Source organism: Silene latifolia, chromosome 3 (genome assembly GCF_048544455.1).
Source record: "Silene latifolia isolate original U9 population chromosome 3, ASM4854445v1, whole genome shotgun sequence".
NCBI lineage: Eukaryota > Viridiplantae > Streptophyta > Magnoliopsida > Caryophyllales > Caryophyllaceae > Silene > Silene latifolia.
In genome coordinates, this window is record NC_133528.1 from 64,025,739 (window position 1) to 64,034,289 (window position 8,551).

Here is an 8,551-nt window from a genome sequence, read left to right on the forward strand (position 1 = left end):
CTAATTCGGGGACTAAATATGCTCAAATAATGGTCACATCAAATATCCTCAAACCTAACCTTTGCTCGTCCCGAGTAAAGAGGTGACAAAGACTAGGACCGTTATTTAAACTAACCCAATAGCATAGCCGATATGAGATAATTAGCGGGTCTCACTCCGCCCCTTCAACTCACAACAAGACAACCATGAGGTAGGATGCCTTCTTGCAAGGCAAGGTGGGGCTTGCCAAAATGGCGACACATCCAAACATTAAAGCACACAAAATCAAGTAATGGATGCATCTACAAAAGAATAGCCACTTTCCTCATCTAAGTGGCGGAAATTATCTACAAGGGAAGCAATTCAAGGGTACACACTCCTTCATAGATACAATTTCTTCAAACTACTAAGCCTAGAAGGATACCAATAAATCACCTCCGAGTTGTGTCAAGCTAGGGTACTTTTGTCCTCAATCGTTAAATGCTTTTGTCAAGAGTAGACTCCCTATGGTGTTAGAAACACTGGAGGATCGCGGAATTCCCCCTCTTGCCTAGACAAGAAGAATGGTCGTCCCCTCTCTACCATGCACAAAAATGGATATGATGGATAAAGGGATCAATAGAATTTTGAGTTTCATTTTAGGAGTTTGCTTTTGTTTTTGTTTTCCCCCCAATTTCTTGTGGCATATAACATTTGAGAACACTTTCTTTGCCATTTCTTTTGATTTTTTGGCATTTTCAACACTTGACAACTTTTTGTATTTTCTTTTGAACATTTTCAAAGTCACCCCAATTAGTAACGAGGGTGCCTTGTATTTGAAGCTTAGGAGCTCTATTTTTGCTCCTCTTTTCATTTGATGCATTTTTGCAAACTTTCTTTCACTTTTTATTTCATTGAACTCACATTGATTTCTTTTTGTGCCCATTCCCTTTGATGACAAAAATATATGGTAGAACATGGATGAATGATGGATGGATGCATAGTTTCAAGGGTCACCTTGGAATAAACGGTAGCTAAGGAGTTATCACACCACAAGGTACTCTTGACTAGGCCTTAATCCATGGGTCAAAGGATACTAGCATGACACATCCTAGGGTGTTTTACAAGTATTCTAACAAGAAAAGTCTTAAGAAGAAAAAGCATCTACTAGGGCCTATATACACTTGTCAAGCTTCCGAAGTAGACGGTTTCGCAAAATTTTTTCTAACATGCAAACTACATGCCATGATGCAACTAACATATATACATCCTAATGCAAATGATTCTACCAACTAATATGCCATATAAACTAAATGCAAGTCCTAAATTCACATTGTTATACCGCATTAATCAAAATAAAGCCACATAGTCATTAACATAAAGAGGAAAAAGGAGATTGGAAAGATCATACCATGCGGTCTTCAATATCCTCATGTCTCGGATGTGGCGTAGTCAATCAATGTGAACAAGGATAGAACAAGCACAATATATATACAAGACAATATATACAAGATTACAACAAGAAATAAACATGTTTTTGGGTTTTCAATTTTCAAATTTTTATGATTTTTGAAATTTTTCAATTTTTTTGGATTTTTGAATAGGAGTTAAATGTTAGAATTCCCATCCCCACACTAATATGGGCATTGTCCTCAATGGCCAAAATGATGGAAATTATGCAAAGATGATGCATGATTTCTATACTAAATGCAATCTATACTAAGCTACACTACATGATGCATGGTTTTTGTTATGACGGAGAGGATAATTTAGATTACCTCCCGTTGCGTATGCATTAACTTCCCCAAACCGAGTGAGACACTATTGCTAATGTCCAAGGATGGGTATAGTTCATGCACACACTATTCTATGCATGAGACTAACTTGTCATTTTGGATTTTGAAAACGGGAACAATAGAATGAGAACACCTCAATGGTACCGAGGTGTGAGTCCTCTAATGGGGCTAGGACTACTCCGACAATGATCAAAATTAAATAAAATACAAAGAGAGAAATAGACAAACCATGAGAGTGTAGGAGTCTCCAAGGCTTGCTAATCTTCCATCATGCTATCATCATCACTTCCCTCATGAGAAGTGGTCACATTACCACTTTCCTTGTCATTTGCTTCTTCACTTTCTTCCTCATCTTCCTCATCATCATCTTCACCATCCTTTTCTTCTTCACTTGCTTCTTCCTCAATATTATCATCAACTTCTTCATCATTTCCAACAACCTCATTGTCACCCATAACGACCCTAGATGCACCCGGAAATAAGACTTCTCTATCCGCCCAACTAGGCAAAGGACAAGATGGATCAAGTAGTCCTTGCCTAGCTAAATGTAGGAGGGGTGGATATTGAGCCAAGTAGGCATTTTTCCGATCTTCATAGGCTTGCTTGTGCATTGCTTGCATGAGAAGAGTCACATAGTCTTTCCCAACTTCAACTCCTTCCGGCTTAAACTCTTCATATTTAAAGGGGTAAGGTGGTATGACAATGGAAGAGGAGGGCATTTCAAGATCACCCTTTTGTTGTTGAATGATATACTCGGCTTCTTTGGAAAGGGGAAGTAGATAATTGGTCCGGTGGACGCTTAGACGGCAAATCTTTGAAGGCAAGGTGAACGATCTAGCTTCACTAGTTAGCCATCCATACTTAGTGTCAAGGGGGTTATGGGCAACCCACTTGAACTTGTGAATCATAGTATGCATATCAACAAGATGGCCACCCTCCTTTGCTTTGTACTTGTTATCCTTATTGAAGTTAGGATCAAAGTGCTTGGCTAGGAGTGTAACTAGGCCGCCATTGACAATAACGGTCGTGCCCTTCTTCTCACAATCAATATTGAGCCATCTATCTACCAAGAGCCTCAAAGAATTGTAAGGCTTGGTGTGAACTCTTCCGATATTCAAAGCCGATTCAAGGAGAATAAAATCAAGTCTTGTGAAATGGTTGGTATCTTTCCTAGCAATTATGGTGTTACCCACGACCTTGTGCCATACTCTTATGCCCGGGTGGTGGACCAAAAGAGCACGACTCGCATGAAAATCCTCAAATTTCTTCCCGGAGATTGCCTCCCAAAGAGGTTCGGGGTCATACTTTCCATAACTCTTAAAATAACTTGGTTCATCACTAAGACCCAAAATTTCACCCAATTCCCTAAAGGTAATGCGTCTACTAACATTAGCTAGACGAAACTCGATATTCTCCCTATTCTCAACTTTGGTGACTTTCAAAGAACTTAAAAATTCCAAGGTAAGGGAGGGGTATGTCAATTCCCTTGTTTCAAACAATTTCTTCAACCCCATGGCATTGAAAAAGGCATTTGTTTGTTCAAGAACACCCAATTTTTGTAAGGTATCTTCACATATGAATTTGGTGGATTGTAATGACTTCATAGCAAACTTGACAAAGGTATTTCTATGGGTATCGGAAATAAACGTTACCTCCGGATAATGCAAAAGTTGATCAATTACCGGAGTAGAAGGTGTTGTTGCTCCCATAGAAGGTTGTTGTTGATGTTGCACTTCCAAGTTTGGTGTTGCTACCACCATAGCCAATGCTTTCTTTGTTTGAAGAGCCTTTTGCCTTTGTGAGAGTGCCTTAGCCTTTGGTGCCTTTGTTGCCTTTGTTGCTCCCTTAGTCCTTGCCATTGATGAACTAACCAAGAAAAGAATGAAAAATCTTCAATTTGTAGTATGCCCAAATCGATTTGAAGATGAAAGGCTTTGCCTTTATGGAAACAAAAATCGACTCAAAGGTTGAAGATTTTGTTCTTGGTTTTGATTTTTGTTGAAGAATGAGTGATTGATTTGTTGTTGGAAGGATGGTTTGATTTGATTTTGGTGAATGTTGTTGAGGGTTTTTGTTTTTGTGATGGAGAGGATGAGGGTTTTGATGTTGTGGGTAGTGTTTATGAATGAATGAATGAATGAATGAAGGTGGGAGGGGTTTTAAATAGACCGAAATTTTCGAATCTGCAGGGGCAATCCGTGCGGATTCTGCCCAATCCGTGCGGATTCTGCTCTTTCTGAACTTTGCAAAACTCGCCTAAAGACGGGCGGATTTGTGACAATCTGCTCGGATTTGCTGAACACGGGACGGGCGGATTTGCTTAAAGACGGACGGATTTCAGTCCAGAAAAATTTGCTTGTTTTCCTCAGCTGCAAAGACGGACGTCTTTCTTACAAGACGGACGGATTCTTCAAGACGGGCGGATTCTTCACGGGACGCCCGGATTCAGTCACAGTCAAGAATTTTCCAAAATTTGGCTCAGTTCAAGACGGGCGTCTTTTTTGCAATACGCTCGGATTCTTCAAGACGGGCGGATTCTTTGGAATCCGCTCGGATTCTGGCCCTGTGTACACGGATTCAGTTCCATCCGTGCACACTGCATTTCCCATACCGTTCTTCCATTCTTTCTTCAAGTCTTGTGTTCGTCGTTGTGGGGGCACTACTAAGGCATGGATAGCCTAGGCAATTGCCATCCCCACACTAAGCTAAAAGCACTACACATCAATTGAAATCGTTAGTCCCTCCCTCACTTTCTCTCAAACATGACAATTATTTAGATCAAAGTAAATAAAATCCAAAGATGACAAAAAAATGCAATACAAGAATTGAAATGTAAGTTAGGGAGTTAGAGATATTTACAAGTGGTGGTTTAGGGAGGACTCCACCAAACTCTCATTCTTGATGAGATGTCAAGGGGGCATGTCCAAGGTGTTGTTGATGTTGCTCAACACCTTGAAGAATTAATCAAAAGCTTGTTCATTATCATGGTAGAGTTTCTCAATAGACCGTGGCCCTTGTTGTTGGTCATGATCGATGGCATGTCCAATGTAGGGATTAAAAATCCCTTTAAACTCGTCGTCCCAAAGACCACAAACTTCATTGAGTTGATCATTGAAAATCTCTTGCTTAGATGGAGACAACTCTCCCAATTTCTTCTCTTGTCCAATGAGGCCATCCTCTTCTTCCTTGGTTGATTTTGATGAGCTTTGCAAGCTCTCCTTGTCACAATTCACTTGCTCTATGAATGGGGCATCTTCAATTTTCTTCTTCCATTGGAGTTCCGATTTCTTCCTTTCATCCTTTCGGCTATAATGATCAATCATGAAACATGGCTCATGCAAACGAGGAGCTCTCATAGTCTTGTCAAGATTAAAAGTTATGCTTTCATCTCCCACTTCTAGAGTGAGCTCACCATGTTTCACATCAATCACCGCACCGGCGGTGTGTAGGAAAGGTCTTCCTAGGATGATTGGAATGTTGGAATCCTCCTCCATATCAACAATGACAAAGTCCACCGGGATGAAAAACTTCCCAATTCGCACGGGGACATCTTCCCATATCCCTAACGGTGTCTTCGTCGATCTATCGGCCATTTGGAGTGTGATGTTGGTGCATTTAAGCTCTCCCATCCCCAACCTTTTACTCACCGAGTACGGCATGACACTCACACTAGCCCCTAGATCACATAAGGCTTTGTTGATCGTTGTGTCGCCAATGGTACACGGTATTGAGAAGCTTCCCGGATCCTTTAACTTTGGAGGTGAACTCCCTTGAAGTATTGCACTACTCACCTTAGTGAAGGCGATAGTCTCAAGATTCCGGATCGACTTCTTCTTTGTGAGGATATCTTTCATGTATTTTGCATAGGCCGGAACGTGATTGATTAATTCCGTGAAAGGAATTGAGACTTCCAAATTCTTCACAATTTCCATGAATTTTCCAAGTTGATCATCAAATTTGGGCTTGGCTTGACGACTTGGAAAAGGAAGTCTAATCACAATGGGCTCCTTCTCCTTGGCCTTGTCTTCATTTTTCTTTGAACTTTCTTCTTTTGATGATTCTCCATCTTTGGAGTTTTGCACAATTTCTTCCTTTTCACTAGCTTCCACAACTTCATCCTCAACTTGCTTCTGCGGTGCTTCATACCTTATACCACTTCTCAAGTGAATGGCACTAACCGTTTCATGTCTAGGGGGATTACTTTGAGGTGGTAACTGCCCCTTTTGTCTTTGTGAGCTTGAAGATGCTAGTTGAGTCAATTGTGTTTCCAACATCTTGGTGTGAGCTAGAATGTTGTTGATGGTGGTCTCCTTTGCTTGGCTATCTTTTTGCATTTGAGTGAAAAATTCTTGTTGATTCTTTTGCATTTGGAGGACCGCTTTTTGGACATCAAAGCCTTGGTCATTTTGGTGATTGTATGGATTTTGATTTTGGTAACCTTGGTTTTGATTGTAAAAGGGTCTTTGATTTTGGTTTCTCATGGGTGGTGGAGTGTATGTTGTTTGAGGGTTTTGAACATTTTGGCTTTTGTATGAGAGATTTGGATGGAATTTGGTGTTTTCATTGTAAAAGTTGGAATAAGGGGTACCACTCTTGTATGCTTGGAAAGCATTCACTTGTTCATTTGTTCCCCTACATTCACCTTGGTCATGTCCCAAAGTTCCACAATTCTCACATATCCCACTTGGGGATTGATGAGGATGCCGTCATGGCATTAACATGATGCTTTGATGATTTTGAATTTTCCTCAAGTCTAGCCATAGCTTGTTCAAACTTCAAGTTGATTGTGTCAATGTGAGCACTAAGTTGAGCACCCAATTGAGTAACGGAGTCCACTTCATGCTTTCCTCCTCTAGTAGCCTTGCGAGGTCTACTATATTGTGAGTTATGGACCGCCATTTCCTCAATCTTGTTCCATGTTTGATTGTCATCAACTTCGGTGAACATTCCATTTGATCCCATATTGAGAATGTTCCTAGAATCTTCATATAAACCATTCCAAAATTGTTGCACCAAAAACCATTCGCTAAGTCCATGGTGAGGACATGAGCGACAAATTCCCTTGAACCGCTCCCAAGCTTCATACAAAGACTCTTCATCCCTTTGCTTAAAACCCGTAATTTGAGCTCTTAGCATGTTAGTCTTTTCCGGTGGGTAGAATTTATTGTAGAAAGTTAGAGCCAACTTCTTCCAAGAATCTATTCCAAGGGTGGCCTTATCAAGGCCCTTCAACCATTGCTTCGCGGTGCCGATTAAGGAAAAAGGAAATAAGACCCATCTAATTTGGTCTTGAGTCACGCCCGTTTGAGAGATAGCATCACAATAATCGCAAAAGGTTTCCATGTGAGAATGAGGGTCCTCACTAGGCATCCCCCCGAATTGGCTCCTCTCAACTAATTGGATGAAGGCGGACTTGGCAATAAAATTTCCGGTGAGATGTTGCGGTGTAGGAGTACCATTTGGTAGATTCTCCTCGGTGGGTACGGAGTGTGACGAGAATTTTGGCATTGTAGGTGGATTTTGTGAGGTATTGTGTAATGGGTTTTCTTCTCCTTCTATTGCGAAAGGATTGACAAACTCACTAGTGGGTTGGACAACTTCACTAATACCTCGTAAATTCCTTCTAACAACTCTCCTATTGTTCGTCAAGGTTCTTTCGATTTCACGGTCAAAAGGTAACGAATCACCTTGTAACCTTCTAGACATGCAAAATATCAAACAACTCAAAAACAATTAGAACAAACCTTGAGGAGTGTTACTTCCTCAAGGCGAAGAAAGACACAAGTAATGACAATAAAAAGAAATCTAAATCAAACAAACACCGTCCCCGGCAACGGCGTCATTTTTGATGCGATCCCGCTAAGTGTTCACAAATTAAGATGTGGTCGTTGGTCACGGTCGAATCAAAACACAATTTATAGCTCCACAAACAACTCTACAATTAGTAAAGAGGCAAGTAAAGGTCGGATCACAAGGGACGGGAGTTGAAATGAGATTTCTATTGTAACTAGTGGTGTCTAAGGGGTGTCACAAATTGGATTGATGTAGAAGGTTACTAAACTAAAATAGCAATGAAAATAAACAAGCAAGATGAATTAAAGGGGTGTAAACAATTGATTAAAGGCACTAGGGTGTCATGGGATCATAGGGGAATCATGGGATATGATCATACAAACATGTTCTCAAATTATAAGCAAGCAATTATTATTGTGATGGATTGAGTTGGGTTATATCTTACAATCCTAGGAAAGTTTGGGTCCCGGAGCCGAATCGATTAGATTGTACAACACCTACAAGTCGACTTAATCTTCCCTACTCAACAACATGCATGGTCTAATGAGACTCGAGTTGGGTTATGTCTTACAAGTCTCATTGAAAAGATAGAAGATGATAGTAAATGCAAGGATTCATAGGCTTAGCATTTCATCAAATATAACATGTGCATGAGTTGAGATCAAAACAAGCAAGCAAATAAAACATGAAAGCATATTAATTTAAGCATGAATCATTCCTCATGTTGGTTTCCCCTAATCACCCATTAACCCTAGCTAAGAGACTACTCACTCATTATCATGTTGATTATGCTAGCAAGGTTGTCAATCATACCAACAATATGAAACATGATGAATAAATGAAAGTAATTAACAATAATTAAAAAGGGATTAAGAGATTATACCTACTAATGATTCCAATAACAAAGCAAGAATAATAGAAGTACTTGAATGCTTGATTGAGAGGTTGTCAATCTCCCAACAATAACCCAAATAATCTTCAATTACCCAAAATAAAGGATGAAC

General features: G+C 40.1%; 1 non-coding gene across 1 annotated transcript; it reads left to right on the forward strand.

Moving 5' to 3' along the window:
- Positions 1 to 6,783: 6,783 nt before the first annotated feature.
- On the forward strand, positions 6,784 to 6,890 carry LOC141650657 (small nucleolar RNA R71). Its single transcript, XR_012546678.1, has one exon. It is a non-coding gene; the product is annotated as a small nucleolar RNA R71 (small nucleolar RNA).
- The last annotated feature ends 1,661 nt before the right edge of the window (positions 6,891 to 8,551 follow it).